This window comes from Furipterus horrens, unplaced genomic scaffold (assembly GCF_987537825.1).
Source record: "Furipterus horrens unplaced genomic scaffold, mFurHor1.1.pri manual_scaffold_9, whole genome shotgun sequence".
Lineage (NCBI taxonomy): Eukaryota > Metazoa > Chordata > Mammalia > Chiroptera > Furipteridae > Furipterus > Furipterus horrens.
This window is the reverse complement of record NW_028327179.1, coordinates 102,931,787-102,950,629: the sequence shown is the minus strand read 5'-3', so window position 1 is coordinate 102,950,629 and position 18,843 is coordinate 102,931,787. Positions and strand designations below refer to the sequence as shown.

The 18,843-nt window shown below is 54.5% G+C and overlaps 1 protein-coding gene across 1 annotated transcript in view; it reads left to right on the top strand.

Moving 5' to 3' along the window:
• The window catches only part of PTPRN2 (protein tyrosine phosphatase receptor type N2), a 367,694-nt gene that overhangs the window by 135,222 nt on the left and 213,629 nt on the right, over positions 1 to 18,843 (top strand). The window lies entirely within an intron of this gene.

Genomic DNA, 18,843 nt, shown 5'->3' with positions numbered 1-18,843 from the left:
GTGGGGGGACCTGCATGGCCGCGGCCCAGTGCCTACCGTGGGGGGACCTGCGTGGCCGTGGCCCAGTGCCTGCCGTGGGGGGACCTGCGTGGCCGTGGCCCATTGCCTGCCGTGGGGGGACCTGCGTGGCCGTGGCCCAGTGCCTGCCGTGGGGGGACCTGCGTGGCTGTGGCCCAGTGCCTGCTGTTGGGAACATGCGTGGCCGTGGCCCAGTGCCTGCCGTGGGGGGACCTGCGTGACCGTGGCCCAGTGCCTGCCGTGGGGGGACCTGCGTGGCCGTGGCCCAGTGCCTGCCGTGGGGGGACCTGCGTGGCCGTGGCCCAGTGCCTGCCGTGGGGGGACCTGCGTGGCTGTGGCCCAGTGCCTGCCGTGGGGGGACCTGCGTGGCCGTGGCCCAGTGCCTGCCATGGGGGGAACTCACACGGCTGTGCCTTCTGCTTTCAAGTGACACGTAGAGCACATCTCAGGATGTGTCCCCAAACTTTAACACTATGAACTATAAACAGGCCAAAATAGACAGTTAAAGAGTAAGGAAAATTGCTGATGGTGTTAGTGAAGCTAATGGCTGGCAGTTATGGAAAAGCACGTAAGTTCTGAGAATCCATGAGAATCCATGGCACTTGGTCCTGCTCCCAGGCTGCAGAGCAGAGCCAGGAATAAATCCTCAAAGCCTGTGAAAGCCCATGTGGCAGGACAGGACGAGAGCAGGTATGGGACGTCCTGCAGAAGACGGGTGAGCCCCTGGAAGTCTCTCCCTGTCCTCCCAGAAACAGGGTGCGGGAGCCTGGGGGCTGAGCTGTCATGGGAGGTGGGGAGGTCCCTTGGGTGGAAGGATGGTGGACATGCTGTGTTCCATTTCTACAGCAATAAATGGAAAGTTAATCAAATGGAGACAGCAGCTGGGGCCTCGGTGTAGGACTCGCCCGTGCTGGGTGTGAGGGACTCGTCTTTCACTGGGGACATTTACGTGGGTGTGAGTGCTTTTGGGGGTCGTAGGCTGAGAGGACAGAGGGGAAGCTCTTCGTGGGCTAGGAAGGGAAAGGAGAGGGGTGGGGCTTTCCTGTGATGTGTCCCAGGCCAGACAAGGATCCGGGGTCCCCAGCGCTCAGGGCAGGGGCCGATGGCAGTAATGCCAGAACCAGGATGCAAGGACGCATGGACTGGGGGGCTGGTCATCAGCGTTGGACAAGGGGAGCACCGTCTGAGAGGCGGGAACACGGCAGACACGCTTGTCTCTGCCGTTCAGTTCCCGGACAGACCTGCCGTGTGGGTTCTCACAGAAGGACGACGGTTTACGTAAAGGAGCCCGCGCGGTCTCGCCTGGGAGAAGCAGCACTTCCTGGGGACGCTGTCTGGGCAGGGATCACAGGTTAACACCACCTGAGAGCCCTGGGTGCCCTGGCCCCTGGGAAGCACGTCCCTGGTCATCGTCCACATCGATCACACTTGGGCGTCACTCAGGTTGTCCTGAGTTCGGAAACGGCCCGGAAAACGGGTTTTACAGTCGCGTCATTGATCTGGAGCGACCTTCTCAGGAACGAGATCGATACATCAGTTAGTTTGTGTTTCAGGACCGCTTCTGGTCCAGTCCATCCGCACGTCCCAGGCACGGAGGATGCGGCCCCCTGTCCTCAGGGAGGCAGCACGCTTCCAACATGTCGGAAGCTGGAGAAACACTTCACATTCGTTCCTAGAGAGCAGCTGCCTCAGGGGCCCTCGCTTACAGGGGATGTCGGCAGCACCAGCCTGTGGCATTGTGTGGTCACGTGGTTGGGACTCAGAGAGGGGGCGTGTCTTGGCCAAGCTGAGGGCAGCTTCCATGATTGTGTTCCCCACTGGCTGTGACGTGCTACTCAGAACCGGGCAGGAGTGTCACAGCAAAACCCGGGAGCCTCCTGTGGAAGTGGGGCTTCCTTGGATGAGAATTCCAGCGGCAAGGTTAGCAGAAGCCCAGAGACGCCAATGATGATGATGATGATGATGATGATGATGATGATGATGATGCAGGCAAGAGGGGGAGGGGGACGTACTGACTGTCCTGAACATGGACGACCTGACCTGGGTCACGGGGCTCCTCTGATGAGCTGGGGGAGTCCCCAGAGAAAACAGAGGCTGCTCCTTTGTGGGGGTCAGCAGCCAGATCACCTCTTTGCTGAGAGGACACCGTCCCAGAGAGTTTGGGCTGAATCTCTGGAAGAGGGCAGGAAGGGCTGTGCTGAGGCGTGACCCCTGTGGCCCGCACCCCCGTTCCGAGCACACGCACCCTCACCCCCCCGGATTGTGACAATCGGCCGGGGCTGTGCAGGACAAGACGATGAGCAGGTCTTTCTTCATGGCCTCCTGCTCTCTGGAGGCTTCTCACGCTGGCCCCCTGTTGCCCGGGGAGGCCACATCCTGTTCTGCCTGTTTGCCCTCTGGCAGGCGCCCTCTCACCAGTGGCAGACTTGGCAGGGCCAGCCACCCAGTGCTGACCGGGCTGGGGTCCCCCGGCACTCCAGAGACCGGGGGCAGCCCGCCCACGTGCCCAGTCTCAGGTGACATTTGGTTTTGTGCGGGGTTCTTTGTCAAAGCAACACATGCCCGTCAGCACTGGGACCCGGCAGAGTGGGGCCAGGACCACTTGCTTTTGGTGCATCCCTCGCTCCTTTCCGGGAAGTTCATCCTAAAAGAGCCCCATGGTTTTCTTGCCCTGTGGAAGGAGCAGGTTAAAAACTAACCAACCAGCAGCTGCATTTCCTGGATGGGCCCAAGTCTGGTCACTAGGTCCGTGCAGGGCAGCTTCCGCGGCACGTCTGGGTGCAGGTCGCCTAGAAAGTGAGCCTGGCAGTGGATCTATGAGAGCCTGTCGGCTTACCAGGAGCAAAGACTCACACTTATTTTAAATTCCCCCAGTACTAGTGCTTGACCAACATCTAAAGCATTGAGGGAAAAAGGAAGAAAACTCTGGTTCAGCTTGATCTGGGCAGGTAAGTCCTGTCCCAGGAAACCGTGCCTTTGTGTCTGGTTCCTGGGTTCACGAGTGGGGCGAAGTTCTGGATCTGTTGATTCTTCTGTAGCCAGGCCACGTTCAGGCAGAATAGTCAGATCTCCCCAAAGAAAATGGTGCCAGTTTGACTGAGGGGGCTTATGAGAGGGGACCACATAAAGCCGTGAAATTACTTCTGCTAGGGGGGCCCGTGTAGGACAGGCTTCCACCACTGGGTGGGTGTGCTAGGAACCCATCTAGATCAGGGTACCAGCTGGCATGGTTGTGAGAAGCTGCATTCTGCTTCAGTGAACTGTTTTGAAGACTCTCAGTGCGTTTGCCCGTTTCATGCTGGGTGATTTACAAGCACAGCTGCTCACACCGCACTGGGTGGTCAGCAGTTTTTGACCAAAAATGCCATGACCCCCATGCCCCATCCTCTCTATTTACCCTGAGCAACTTTTTTTTGTTTGCTTTCCTGGATGGAAAATATTCTCAAAGGGAAATGTTTGGCAGATTTGGAAGGGCTGAAACAAAACAGCAGAAGCACTAAAAGGCATCAGAATCAACAAGTTCAAAACTGTTCTGAGCAGTGAAAAAACATCTCATGGGTGTGCCGAATCAGTTGGAGAGCACTTTGAAGGGGCCTAAGTTTAAACATGTAAGAATAAATATATAACTTTTTATAAATAAATCGGGGGGGGGGGTTGGGCTTCCCCTTGTATGCTCCAGCATTTTCATCAGTGCTACCACCAGGACACAGACTGTGCTCGATCGGTTGGGAGTTGGGAGGAGGACAGAGCCAGTCCCTTCTCATAAGTCCTGTCCCTTCTCCTTGGGGACCTGCTGTGCGGAGTTGCAGCTCTCTGATTTGCCATCCAGCCCTCAGCTGCAGCGGCCACAGTCTTGTGCTGAGCATCCTGGTGCCTGGAGACAGGTGGGCGGGGTTTGCTGTCAAATGTGCAGTTGCTGGGAGGGGCGGGTCTTGTTTGTCCATGGTGACCAGGGCTGAGGGGAAGGTGGGGAGCCGAGAGAGCACAGCTCTGGGCTCTGGGGCAGCAGCCAACCACACAGAGATAATTTAGTAGCGATGTGCTCAGGTCTGCGTCTCTGCCGTCCAAATGGTGTACCACTGCTCACCAAGCAGAGGTGCTGGGAGGGTTTCATGTCTCCTCCAAGTAACTGGCACCGGAGACCTGTCTGTGTGGCTCCGCACAAAGTCCAGTCCCAGCTCCAACTCTGCAGTGGAAGTGAGGGGCCGTCAGCCCGCGGGGCCTCTGCTGCAGGTTCCCACCCACGCTGAGAGCTGGGAATGCCGGGTCGCCATGGCAACCAGAGAGGCAGGCTGCTCGGGCAAATGACAGAGGGACCTTTGCTTCCCACCAAGCCTTTATTTTTAGTGAAACAATAGTGTCACGGAAGGCAACCAGAAGGCCAGGCGTTGGGTGTGATGTGACCCCGTTTGCCATGGGTGGCACACACTTCCTCACCCTTCCCATCGGCGCCATCCCATACACTTGCTCATGGGGACCTGGGTGTGGTGCCCGCATTCCGGGAGCCACACACCCAACCTGCTGGCCAAGCCTGGTCTGAGCTCTCGCAGGCCTGCGGGTGGTCGCACGCAGAGGTGACACTGGAGAAGCAGTGCTTTCCCAGCCCCCTGCTGACCGCCGGGCCCAGGAGGACGCTGCCCCGAGTCTCAGCGCCCAGCCGCCGTGGTCTCTGCTCTGCCGCAGGCGCGCTCACGGCGCACCGCGCTGCGTGTGCCTCGTTCCCTCTTCTGCGCGTTAGGGTTTTTATTCAGCCTAGACGTGGAGTTCTCGCCTCAGCTCTATTTTTATACTGTTCCGACCGGGATTTCAGGGGCGCTTTAATCTCTGTGCTTGTTCTAACCACGTCAAAATGTGTTCAAGCCCCTGTCAGTGGTTTCGCCTTTTCTTCTCCTAGAAAAGTTTTCCACAAGCGCTTTAAGAACAGGTGAATTGCTAACTTCTTTTCCTGCCAAAGGTCGAGGTAACTGAAATTGTCTTTCATCCCGGCCCAGTTGGGGAGGAAATTTATGACTGGTTGAAAAATGACAACGTAATGATGAACAGCAGTGCTGAACGTCAGCTGACGCCAACGTGGCGGAAAACTTTAGGATGCGGCTCAGAAATTAAGCGTGTTTTGTGTCACATTACAGAATAGACAACAGGGCAAAAACTGTGAGAATTTAGTTTTAGATTCATCATTAAAAAAATTCTTTTAACTTACTGGTTTTTTTCTGTAAGACTCTTTCTCTTGTTCCTCCGTGTGGTGGCACCAGCATTTGTGTGTGCTGTAGAAGTCACAAAGTGGAGACCTCCAGCCAGCTGAGCTTGCAGGGGGTGGGCATGTGCGTGTGAATGCGTGGCTGTACATGTGTGTATACATGTGGGGTATACACACAGGTGTGCATGTGAATGCATGCGCCGTGCACATGTGAATCGTGTGCGTACACATGGGTGTGAATTGTGTGCATACACATGTGCTGTGTTTGTGTGCATGCACATGTGAGTGTGTGAGTGGGTGTACACTGTGTGCGTGAGGTGCACACGTGCATGTTTGCATGTGAGTGCTCATGAATGTGGATGTGCACATGTGTATTTTTGTTTGGTCTTACCCAGTGTTTTCATTGCAAACATGTACAATCAGGATCAAATAGGAACCCCCTGGGATCCCTGGAGAGAGCGGAAGCCTGGCCCTGGGCCTTCGCCCGCCACGGGACTGCTCCCACTACTCGTGTCTCCAAGGCCTGGGTGTGTAGGTTCCCGACACCGAGGAGGAGGGTGTGCCACATTTTCTGCTTCTGCTTCTAGCAACATGGCCTCAAGTTCCAAGACCAAAGAGGGGGCCCATGTTGGAAGAGGAACAGTTGGCTGGGTTTTGAACACAGACCAGCGTGTCTGTCTGGGAAGTGGAGTATGTCCTGCTCACGCTTTCCCCAGACCCACCGGCCCTGCAGGCATGTGAGTGGGGCTCTTGGTTTTGGACTTGACACTCAAAGCCTGTTAAGGCTTCGCTCATTTTCTCCCATTTCCATTGGAATCCCTCATTCTCTGCCCTTGGAAGGATGTGTTAATTGATCATGTAAATTTTTATTTCCCTAATGATAGTGATTGTGGTGATAAAAGCACTCTTTCCTCTCTGTCCCTGACACCCCCATGCCCTGCAGGTTGGCACCTTGGGCCACCCGTGGTCAGGAGCTCAGATGTGGGACCTGCCTGCTGGGGCCACATCCTGGCTCTGCTGCTGCTAGTTGTGTGTCTTTCTGCAGCTCGCCTACTGCCTCTGTGCCTACTTTCCCCGCCGGACAGTCCCTGTTCCCCAACATGAAGTGTTGGGAGCGGCGCCTGGCACGGGGGTGAGGTGCTCAGCTGAGTGGGAGCTCCTATGTGGTGGGGCCAGTGGCAGCGTCCTGAGTGGCCCACCCACTCTCTCCACCTATCCCCTGGCAGGCCCCCTGTGTTTCTGAGACTTCCTGTGGCTGTGGGCCCCCTCTCTGCTTCCGCCTCCTGCCTCACCCACAGCCTTCCCCCAGAAGGGAGGCTGGCCGCCCAGACCAACTCTCTCTAAGTTTCCTTCCCGTCTCAGCCCCGACGAGCCTCAGTACTGCCTCCAATGCGGTTCAGCATCTCCAGCATCCCGAGAGCGTGTCTCTCCCTGCATCGCTGGCCGGCCCGGGATCCTGTGCAGTGAGAGCCAGGAGGGCTGCTCAGGGGCCGCAGCGACACGGCCTGGAAGTGGGTGCCCACGCATGTGGCTCCGACCACTCCTTAACCTGTGTCACGTGTGCCCCTCACCCCGGCTGGCCCTGCCACTCGTCCCCCTGGGTGCAGACGCGTTTGGAAATTCAGTGCTGGGTCTGTCCCTTCTCGTGACCCACAGTGGCTGCCCTGCCTATGAGCTCTGTGGGCTCATTACTAGTAAAGCCACACCGTTTCGGCTGCACTCACTCCCCATGGAAGTGCTGTAAGGTCAACAGGAAGAACGCATATTCCTCGGGAGACAGATTGTCCTACTTTGAAATGTCTGGTGGACAAGGACCGTCGTGGCCCAAAGTGGGTTGTGAAAAGCTCGCTCTTGCACACCTGCTCCTGAAGTCCAGCCACCTGCTGCCACGGGCTCGTCGGGCGTCCTCCGCCGGCTTCCCAGGCCCCAGGCTTCGCTCTCCAGAAGGGGTTGCACCTGGTCGGTTTTCTCCCTCCCTTTGGTCCCTGATTTTAATCTTTACATGAGACTCCCACCTTCCGAATCTCCGTTTGCCGCCATCTGTCTGAGTTCTCTCCCTCTGAGTGGGTGGGGTCTGAGCCCAGGTGGGTGGAGGTGACAGGAGACAGAATGGGAGACGCAGGGGAGGGAGCTTCTGGGGGACTGTGCAGCCCTGGCTCTCACCAGGTGGATGTCACACATTGGGGGCCTGCGGGCTGATCGGGAGCCATTAGGATGCAATTTGGGCCAATCAGAAGCCATTAAGACTGGAAACAGGCCCTGGCTGGGTAGCTCGGTTGGCTAGAGTGTCGTCCCAATACAGCAAGGTTGTGGGTTCAAACCCCATCAGGGCACGTATGAACGCATGAGTAAGTAGAACAACCAATCAGTGTTTCTCTCTCTCTCTCTCTGTAAAATCAATCAATAAGTTTTTTTAAAAGATTGGAAACAAACAGCAGCGAAGCTGCGCAAACGCACTGGCAACAAAAGCAAAGCCGGTTTAGGCAGACGGGGCTCCTGGTTGAGCCGCGCCTGGGCCTGGGCCTGGGAGGGGCGTTCAGATACCAGCGTTCCGGCGGCAGCACAGTCTTTCCTCAGGGGCGGGCGTGCGTTTTTAGGAATGTTGATGCCTTGTGTGTCGTTTCCTTGATGTTAGAAAATAATGTCCCCAAATATGTTCTTAGTAAGCATTTGGGGGGACCACAGAGCTCAGACGCCTTGTCAGGGGAACGCAAGCCATTGCATCTTAATTTTAAAATCAATCGCACGGCCCGGGAAGGACGTAAGAGAGCAGGCGGACATTTCCTCCCTCCTGGGCACCAAGGGGAAGGGAGCAAAGTCACCCCGGCCGAGGCTGGGCAGGATGATTTGTACTTTGAAGTCTGTCAGGGAAGGGAAGCTTTCCCCAAAGGGGAGGGGGAGTCCACTTGCTGATTGGGGGAATCTCTCAAGTCTCCCCTCATCGAGCTGCTCCTCGCAGGGAGGTCCCACTCCCCAGGGCTCTGGGCCCGAGGGTGCCTGCCTGGGGGGCTGCACCCTGCCCCTGGCACCATGCGCTTTGGGGTCTCTGGGCTCAGAAGTGAAACGGGGCTCACAACAGCCTCCGCCTGACCTCCAGCCACGCCGGCACTTCCCGTTTCTGTTCACCAGCGGTTGGAGAGTAAGAATCTGATCTCAGTCGTGTAATGGTCTTTTCCTTGTTGCCGTTAGAAAAGCGTGCTCCCCACTGACTCTGTACGCCACCGAATTTTAAGATCTGGTGAGTGACGAAGGAGCTGCAGAGTTGGTCTTTATTTAACAACACTGAATACCATCATCTTTCCCGCTCTACCTCCCTCCTCCTGTGGATTTAAGAGACTGATGTGCCTGGTTTTATGTTCCTGTAACTCCCACTTTTATGTGTTCCCCATCAGTTAACTGTGACCTATTAATAGGGGAGAATAACTGAGTCATCCTAAACCAGCTTCCTCGCATCCGTCAGAGACAGGAAAGCGGCCTTAAGAAAGGAACTGGTGGTCCCTGCAGATGTGCACGTGAACCTGAGCACCGTCCAGGCCCCGATGTTCACGTGGTGGCTTTCTGTCCAGCCTCGAAGGAGGAGGTTTAGTCTGCAGGACACTGTCCCCGGCTGTTTGGAACTGCAGGTACTTGCGCCCAGGACAAACCCTTTGTGACGGATGCCACTGCCTGGCGGACATTGTGGCACCATCCTGCGGGCGTGGGGAAGCCAGGTCTGCTCTCCTCGGGTGGGAACACTTACCACCTCACTCCTGCTGCAGCCTGAGGTGGGAAATGCAGCCGTCACCTGGTCACAGTAACCTTAGTTTGTGCGGCTGCCCAGGAACTAAACCGCGGTCACCAGGAGGAGCGTGAAGGGGACATGGACGTCGCCTGCTGTGTCCTTGAGCTCTGGAGATGCAAGTCTGAGCCGAGAGTGAGCGTGATGGCCGGGGCTGTGGAGCAGCAGCTTAGACTGTGGCGTCCCCTACTGACCTGGCGGCTGTGAAACTGGGGAGGCAGCTGATCACACACCCGTCTGGCACATTCTGACAGTGAAGGGAGGCAGGAACAATCTGCAGCTCAGGGTACCAGTGGGCCGGGCACCGGCTTTCGGACTGAAATGAAGCACCCCACGGCAGCAAGGGCGAGGCGGTAGGATCACTGGGTCTGGAGCCCCTTGTTGGCCATGACGGGAACCCAGGCCCGCGTCCTGGCAGCGCCGTGTTTGTGTGGCTCCAGCAGAGGAGCCGCCCACTTCCTCATAGGGACAGCGACTCAGCCCACCCAGGGTACTGACCCACCCACGTCCCTGGTGAAACCTTCACCATCCTGCCGTTGGACAAGCCCCAGAGAAGGCAGTCAGGCCTGTGGCATTGGTGGGGACCAACGTGACACATCACACATCAGCGGGCAGGCCTCGGCCTCAGGTGTCAGCCTGCCTGGCTCCCTCTCCCGCTCCGCTGCACGGCCCCAGAGGACACGAGGCAGCCGGCAGCCAGGTGCAGGGCCTGCCTTTGTCCCGCAGCCCCTTGTCACTGGGTCCCTGGTGTGTCGCCTCTCCAAGGGGCCTCAGCTGCTCCTTGGTGGAGGGCCTTTATACTTAGTGAGTCTCCTCCAGGAGAAGGGAAGCCCCTGACGAGCGCAGGAGGCCTGTCAGTCTTCACCGCCGCAGCGTCACAGACCAGGAGACTGAAGGTCTCGTGTTTGTCGCACCCCCTACTTTATCAGCTTATTTCCAGCATTTGGCGGATTGCAGCCACGTGTCAAATCTGTGTTTGTGTGCCCAGGAAGTCTGGAGCTAAAGAAGCCAGACAGCCACAGATGCACTTCAGTCCCTTGAAACCCACAGGGGCGGTTGCCCTGAAGGAGTCTGTGTGACAGGGGAACCACCTGGTAAAGGTGTGGGGTTACACCCCCCCCCCCACACACACACACTGGAAACCAAGCTTGGCCACCCTGCACTCTTTTTCCAGTTTCCTGTTTTAAATAAAGCTTCTGTGTCAGTATTAACTAATAACGCCGGTGGGACTGGCGCTGCTGCCGGGGATACCAACGTGGACTCTACAGTCCATTCTATTTTTTACCATTTTAAAACTGAACAGTCAGATAAAAATACTCTAATAACGCACCTCCAGCAGTGGTAAACGGGTTCACGTTTTAGTTCACTGATGGTCAAGCTTGCAGATGAGGTCGAATAAGACGTCCGTCAATGGCAGGTGCTCAGCAGGAAGGTCAGAGCTTGTCCGCGTCCGATGCCGCGTAGGTTTCCGGGGTGTGGACTGCAGCTGTGCTGCTCCCGCAAACGGCATCTTACAGCCGAACAGGCACCCTGGGTGGTTTACAGCGAGCCCACGGCCTGTGCAGGGCGTCAGCGTGCATGTTTTTCTCTTCACAGCGTTCACCTCGGGAAGATGTTTGCTGTTGCTCAGGACAGCTAAATTCTTCCCGGGTCTTCCTTTACCAAGGTGGCAAAAGCGTCTCGAACATTCCCAGTTACGGTGACCAGTGGTTCCTGGAAGGTGGGCGTATAGGAAAGCGTGTGCCGTTGTTCGGTGCCAGGTGAAATAAACATGTGGTTTACAACCAAGTCAATGAATAAGTTGATTATCACACTGTTTGCAAAGTGAAAATGAAGTGTGACTATGTAATGACAAGACTAGTTTCTTGTCTGGTTTATAAACTGTCTTTGAAAATACTCAATAAAGAGACAGAGAAAACTATCCCGAACAAAAGCACTGCCTTTGAAAGTCTTGGACGTTTAGGTGCCCGGTGTACAGAGAAGTCTGTCCACTGTCTAGGAGTGCCGTGAATTCTTCCACGACTGGCCCTGAGCGGAGCCCGCTCAGGTCGGTGCCCGGCTCCAGCTCCCGTGTCTGGACACCAGGCTCCATGACCAACTCAGGGCTGGGCCATCGCTCTGCCTGCTCTGGGTGTAAAGGGGAGCCCCGACCCCGCTGACCCCGCTGGTCTCATCTCAGCGTCTGGCTGAGAAACCCCTCAGCCTTGGGCGGTCCTGTCCTCCTGTCCTCCTGGCCCCTGGCCCCCGGCCCCCTCCCGTGTTGCCGTTACTTCTGGACGCTCTCGCCCAGACCTCTTCTCCTCACTCTGGCAGAGTCTCCCAGGTTCTTCCTCCGTCCTGCTCGGTGCCCAGACGACTTCCTCCCGTCAGTTCTCATGCCCTGCCCCGCAACGGGGGCCTCGTCTCTGTGTCCAGCTGCAACCCAGGAGCCACCAAGGATCGTGACAGTTCATAGTGAAACAGAGGCCAGTCAGTCAAGTCCAGTCATGTGACGGGCACACACGCGAGGGGGCAGTGCCCTGTGAGACCCAGCCTGCCACCGCGGGTCTCGCTGTCAAGCACGCGTCTCACTCTCAGCACCGCCGACAGGAGCCGGAGCACCTTCCCTGTGCCTCTGGCACTTTCCGTGTGTGTTCTGTTCGTCCTTGGCTTATGCGTCATGGCCCCCACGCCTGTGCTAGGTCTTCCTCCACCTCCGGTTTTCTGTTTCAGCAGCCCGTCCGTCCCTCTCCCTGCTGCCCTCTCCACGCCTGTCCGTCCCTCTCCCTGCCACCCTCTCCACGCCCGTCTGTCCCTCTCCACACCCGTCTGTCTGTCCCTCTCCCTGCCACCCTCTCCATGGCCGTCGATCAGCTCCATTCCCCATTTCCTGGGACTCAGCCTGGGCACCCCATCCTCAGCCTTGAACGTCTCTTTCTCCTTTTTCCCAAGTAGAACCGATCACTAGTGCTTCTCAGTTCTGCTCCTGAATCACCTTTCACACCGTCCCCACCGTCAGTCTCTGCATCCACAGCATGTCATCTCAGGGACAGACTGTGTCACAACCTTTCCCTGTCTCCGTGCGACCTTCCGTGCGTCACTCACAGTCTGTGGGGTTGGGACAGGAAGTGCGGGGCCGGGGCCTGGCTCACAGCTGAGGCTCAGTGGGCAGATGCTACTATTTCCCTCACAGCTTTCATGTTATTTTTGTCATCTTTCTCAGACTCTGCTTATTTCTGTCATGCTCAGAAAGGTTTTCCAGGCTGCCTGCTGCCACAGAAAATGCCGGCATCCCAGGGTGGCACCGGAGTGTCCTGCTCGGGCCTGTCCCTCCTTTGCGACAGGTGCCCCATGGTGTCTCACGGTGGCCTCAGCTCCCATTTCCTGGTGGCCAGTGACAGTGACCAACTTTTCATGAGCTTCTGTGCTGTCTGTGTGGCCTCTTCGGTGAGACATCCCTTCGTGTCTTTCGCCCATTTTCTAACTGGACTCTAATGTTTACTTTTGAGAGATCCGTGTTTCAGACACAGTCACCTGTTGGCCCTGTGGTTTGAAGGATTCGCGCCCACTTTGTCTTTTCAACCTCTTCACAGGGACTTTGCCCAACTAGAAATTTTAATCTTCACGAAACCCAATTTACCCATTTTTCTGTTTTATGGGTGATGTTTGGTACCAATTCTGAGAACTTTTTGGTTCATACAAGGTCCCAAAGGTTTTCCATGTTTTTTTTCCCCTAAAATTTTCATTGTCTTATAATTTGCGTTTATCTCCCTAATCCAGTTTGGCTACTGTGCATGTGTATGCGTGTGCGTGCGCACGCGTGTGCATGTGTCTGTGTGTTAGGTGAGGGACTTAGGCCGAGGTGCCTGTTTTTACTTATGGATGTTTAATTGCTGCAGCACTGTTTCATGAAAAGGCAGTTTTTCAACCATTAAGTTGTAAAGAATCTTGCTGGGATTTTGATAGGAATTGTGTTAAACATGTATATTAACTTATTTGGGGGAGAACTTACATCATTATCGTGTGGGGACTTCTGATTTATGAACATGTTACGTCTGTCACTTATTTAGATCTTTGATTTCTCTCATCAACGTGATGTAGCTTTTAGCCAGTCCAGCACGAGTGTTGTCAGATTTACCCCAAAGTATTTAATTTCTCAAGTGACAGTGAATCGTGTTTTATATTAATTTTGGGGTCAGTGTGTTCACAGCTGGCACATAGAAAAATAATTTATTAGTGGTGGGGGTTTCTGTCGCTTCGTTGGGAGTTGCCGTGCAGAGACCGTGCCATCTGGAAGCGGGCGCAGGGTCCCCTCTGCCTTCCTCACCTGCGCATCGCGCCCTCCTCGTCCTCCCGCCGGCCGGCTGGGACGCGCAGCTCCGCGACATCCGTGGCTGTTCCGGATCTTGAGCGGGGGTGGCGCGGTCACTCTGCACCTATGTGGATGCTCATTGTCCGGCTGCCAGAGCCCCACTCAGTTCCATTTTCCTGAGACTTTCCTTCAGGAGTAGGTGCTGAATGTTTTTCAAATATTTTTTCTGCATTGATCTGATCATGTGATTTTTTTCTTCTTTTTTAGCCTATCAGTACAATGGATTACGTTGATTTATTTTAGAATATTGACCCAGCCCTGCAACCCTGGAATAAGTCCCATGATATGTTATTATTTTCATCTATTTCTGGATTTTATGTGCTAATATTTTCTTAAGTATGTTTATGTCTGTATTCATGGGAGAGGATCTCTATGTTTCTTTTTCTAGTTGTGTTTTTATCTGCTTTTGGTATCAGGTTAATATTAGCTACTTAAAATTAACTAGGAACTAGTTCTTCTACTTTCTGGAAGATGTGGTATAGAATTCAGGTTAATTTTCTCTCAGATGTGTGGTAGAATCTTCCAGTGAAATCATGTGGGCCTGGAGATTTCTTTGGGGGGATGTTTTTAAGTATGAATTCAGTTTTCTCAGTGGCCACAGGGCTTCCTGATGCCTCTTCCCCACGGGTGGGCAGTGTGCTCGTGCTGTTGTGACGCTGCCATGAACCCGCGCGTGCATTTGCTCCCTGTGGGCCTTCAGGGTCTGCGTTCACATCCCCATGTCATTACCGATATTGTCAGTCTTGCTGGAGATTTGTCAACTTTACTCATCTTTTCACAGAACTAGCCTTTGTTTTTACTGACTTCCTCTATTTTTTTCTGACTTCAATTTTATTGAGATCTGCTCTTTATTATTTTCTTCCTTCTACTTGCTTTGGGTTTAGTTTGCTCTTTTCCCCCTAGGTTTTTCATCTGGGAACTTAGATGATTGATTTGACTTACTCTAATGTAAGCATTTGGTAGGAAAATTTCGCTCAGGACAGTTTTAACTGTTCCAGCAAATTCTGATATGTTGCATTTTCTTTTTTTTCTTTTTCTTTTTCTCTCTTTTTAATTTTCACCTGAGGACATGCTTATTGATTTTAGAGAGGAAGAAAGAGAGGGAAAGAAATATTGATGTCAGAGAAAAACGTCAATCGGCTGCCTCTCACAGACGTGCTGACTGGGGATCAAACCCACGACCCAGACGTGCGTCCTGACCAGGAATCGAGCCTGCTGCCCTTTGGTGCACCGGCCAACATGCCAACCCACTGAGCACCCCCGCCCCCCAGCCAGGGCCGATCTGTTGAATTTTCATTTTCACTCAGTTTAATGTTGCCCCTGCATGGGCAACAGCAGACCCTCCATATCACCCTGCCCAGGCTCTGTAGCTTCAGCTTCACTGGAGAGGACACTTCAGCGTCATCGTAAGGTGTCGATTCAACACGGGAGGAGACAGATATCGTGTCACTCCCGAGTCGGACTGCACAGCCATTCTCGGCGGTGCAGATAGACTCTTAAGAAGCTACACCATCGTCTCTCGAGACGGACGGCTGCCGACGAATGTGTTTTATCCCCGGGATTATTCAGAAGTGTGTTGCTTAATTTCCAACTCTTTGGGGGTTTTCTTGTTGTATTTATGCTGTCAATTTCTAGTTTGACTCCGTTGTGCTTGGACCAAGCCCTCTGAATGATTTCGATTCTTTTCATTTCTCTGAGTTAGTTTTACAGCCCGGGATGTGGCCCCCTGTTCTGCGATCTGTGGGCCCTTGATGGGGGCGGGGGATGCTGCTGTTTCCGGACAGGCTGTTCTGTAAGTGCTGATGGCACTGCTGATCTTTTCTCTGGTTGTGGGTGTTTTCTCTCTCTCGTTCAGGGTTGACGTGGTGTAGAAGCCCGCAGCCACGGTCGTGGGTTTGTGCCCGCGCCCTTTCCGTCCCGGGGTTCCTGCCTCCCCCCGCAGCCCTGTCGTTTGGGGCAGAGGTTGTACGAGTGGGTCGGCCCTCCCATCATTGCGTCTCTGTCCTTGGTGGTTCTCTTGGCTCTGGAGACCAACTTACCGCTGCTACTCTCGCCAGTGCTCCTCTCCTTTACTCAGGGGTATCTTTCCCGATGCCTTTACCCTCACCTGCCTGCGGTGATGTATTTGAAGTGGACGTTTTATAAACAGCATGCCATCGAGTTGTACATTTCCCATCCGTTCTGTCGAGGTCTGTTTTCCCTGGCATATTTAACCCATTTACGTTTAAGGTCATTTTTGCTCTTCAGGCTTAAATTTCACATTTTATTTTTTGTTCTCTATTCTATTATTTTTCTCTTTTCCCCGTATATTCCTTTAGTTCGAGTTGACATTTTAGCAAAATATTTTGATTTACGTATAGTTTTTTGAGCGACCCTCTTCCTGGCCCGCTTAGCGCTTGGTCTAGATGTCCCATCACACATGCGTCACTGGTGCTGGTGCCGTCAGGGTGGCGTGGAGGGTACCTGCCTCCCACTGTGACACCTTCCCGTTATTTCTTGTCATTATTTTAACTCTTTCCTCGGCATAGAGTTAGAAGCACATCGGACACTATTATCACGTTTGCTTCAACTGTCAAGCAAAACTAAAAATGCAGGAGGAAAAAGCCCACTGTATCTCTCCAGCCCTTTACCTCCCGGGACCCTCCTTCCTGCCTGAGGTCCCAGGCTGCTGCGGTTAGTGTCTCCTGTGTGTCTAGAGAAGTCTGCTTAGCAATTCGGTCGGGCCGGCCTGCTGGTACAAGTGCCCTCCTTTCCCTTTATCTGAGGCTGTCTTGATTGGCCGTCCCTCCTTAGAGCTGGTTTCACGGGTTGGGAGGCCCTCCTTCAGCTCTGGGAGTGCCATGCAGTTTGCTGTGGCCGCTGCGGTCCTGACGCACAGTCCTCTGTCCCGGGAATTGTTTCCCTCGTACGTGAGGGACCGTTACTTCAAGATGCTGTCGAGATTGTTTCTTAGCGTTTAGTTCTCAGAGGTTTAGGGTTGCCATGCATCTCGGAGGAGATTTGGGTTTATCCTGTTTGGGGCGCTCAGGTTCTGAAACCTGTAGGTTTCAGTCTCTTGCCAAAATGAGGAGGTTTCACCCATTACATTTTTCTGGGTGCCTTTCCACCCCTGCCCTCTTCCTCCTCTGCTCTGGGGCTCGGGTGGCTTCAATGTCAGATCTTTGGCTGTAGCTCCACCGTGTTTCTTCCCAGATGATTTTCTCCCTTTGCTGGAATTGAGTGACTCTGTGGCTCTGTCCCTACTCAAGGGTCCTTCCCTCGTCCCCCATCTGCCCGTTGCCTCCGCTCAGCGGTTCATTTTCCAGTTATTTCTGTTTGGTTCTTTGTGTGTTTCTCTCCTTGCCGAGACCTCCTGCCTCGCGTGGTGCAGGCGAGCTCGTGCTTCTGCACCGGGGGAGTTTGTCAAGTGCGTTACGGCCCCCGTCAGGCAGCGCCAGCGCCTCCGTCACCGCGCCAGGGGGTCTCCTGGTGGCCTTTTTTCCACTCAGGTTGAGATCTTTCTGGTTTGGGGAGGACCAGTAGTTTTCTGTGGAAACCGGGGCATTTCTGTTTCATATCACGAGACTCTGGATCTCCTTTAAACCTTGTGTTTTAGCTGGTTTTTCCTGGTACCTCTCTGCTAGGGTGGGGGTGCCTGTCTGGCGCTGGCCGGGGGAGGCAGACACCCGGGTCCCCAGTGGACCTCCGTGGACACCTGAGGGACAGGCCCTTGTCCTGACTGCTGGGCAGGGTTTCACCGCCTCAAGTGGTCTGCCCTAACACAGGGGTGGGGTTGGGCAGTTACCCGCCAGCAGGGACGGAAGTCTGGCACCCCACTTGGCCTGCTCATGACACGGGCAGGGTCCCGGGTGGGCAGGGACCCCTTTACAGACTCGTTTGAAGGATGCCTGCGTAGCGAGTCTGTGCTCTTCCTGGGGTGCTTGGCAGGAGCCGAGCTCCATCATGTGAAATGTGCTCCGTGGCACTTTCCTGTCGCCTGTAGGTGGGGGTCACCTGCACCCCCTGGTGCTACAGGGCTGCTGGCTGACTCGGCGCCGAGTCCCGACAGCACAGCCCGTTTCCTTCCGTGGGTCCAAGGTCCTAACCGCTCTTCCTTCTCCTCTCCCTCTCACAGCCTCTGCTTGTGTAGCTTCCAAGGCCTCTGTTGTGCTGAGTGGGAGGGGCAGGGAAAAGCCTGTCTTCTCCAAATGCCTGGAGGAGGGTCCCATCCTCCCAGGGTTTACCTTCTCCTCTGTGCCTTGGAGAGAGGCACAGGGTGCGTCTGAGCGGGGCCTCCGGGCCTTCCTTGTTTTCCTGCTGAGGGCCCAGTCCCGCCTCTCGTAGAAACACGGAGAGATCTGGGCTGGGGTTCAGGGTCCCCTCACACCACCTACACAGGCAGCTGTTGCTCCAGAAGGACCAAGTCCTCCTCGCAGTCCCCAGGTGTGACACACCTTGGACTTTTGTGCTCTTCAGAGGAAAAAAATAGTATCCAAATGCTATTGTTTAAATTAAACATTTTTCATGGGAAGTTTTGGTTGGCTCTCGATTTTTTCTGTTTCAGATAGAGATGGATATTCAGGCTGTCCCTGGGGATGGCACGGTTAAAGCTGCTTATTCTGTAAACCTGCTGCTGACATTGTGTGCGTGTTGCCCGCGTGCTTTCCAGTGAGCGTAGTCCCGGGCACGGGCCTGCAGCAGCCACAGAACACATTCACGGGGGGGTGATTTGTCCTTGCTTTTAGCAAATGGAACAGACTTGCTCGTTATTCAGAACGTTCCATCCTGAAGCAAAGGTCACAGGGCCCTGGGGCCGGGCCTCCCCGCGGGAGCTCCTCCTCGAACGCTGTGTTCCCAGCAGAGCACTCGGAACAGGCTGCCGTCGGGGGCCAGCCAGTGCGGACGTTTCCCCGACGGCTCCCACGCTGGCTAAGCCGGCGGGCCCTCCGAGGTTCAGAACTGTGCCCGCTGTTCGAACCGTGTCATTTGTACGTTATTCTAAATGTTCGGTCTGCATTTGAAGCGCGTATTCGAGTGTGTTCCTGAAGGAGTTTGCGTCTCCCGAGCCGTGTTTCTGTCCTGCCCGCGGGGCGTGTGCTCCTCAGTCGTCGGAGCTCCCCGCACACGCACGCAAGCGCGCAGCCATCCTGGCGCAGGGGTTCTGATGCGTTTTTGTACAGGGCATAAAAATATATCTCTGTAATTACATGATATTTAGTGATTAGATAATTATGGATAATTGCATGGGGTAGTTCTAAGTGCTAAAGCGTTACCCTAAGATCTAAAATGTACAAATTGCATAATAATTATTCTGGGGAGTTATTTGGTAATTTTGAGCATAATTATCATGTGATCTGCAGTGCGTGTAATTAATGCATAATCACATGGATTTCGCCTTCATAACCACTTCTCCCTTGTTATAAATAAGGCTCTTTGTCATAACATTTGAGTATAAATATAATGTAATTGGCTCCCAGATACAGTACATTAAGCCCCATGATAATTGCTTTCACAGTAACA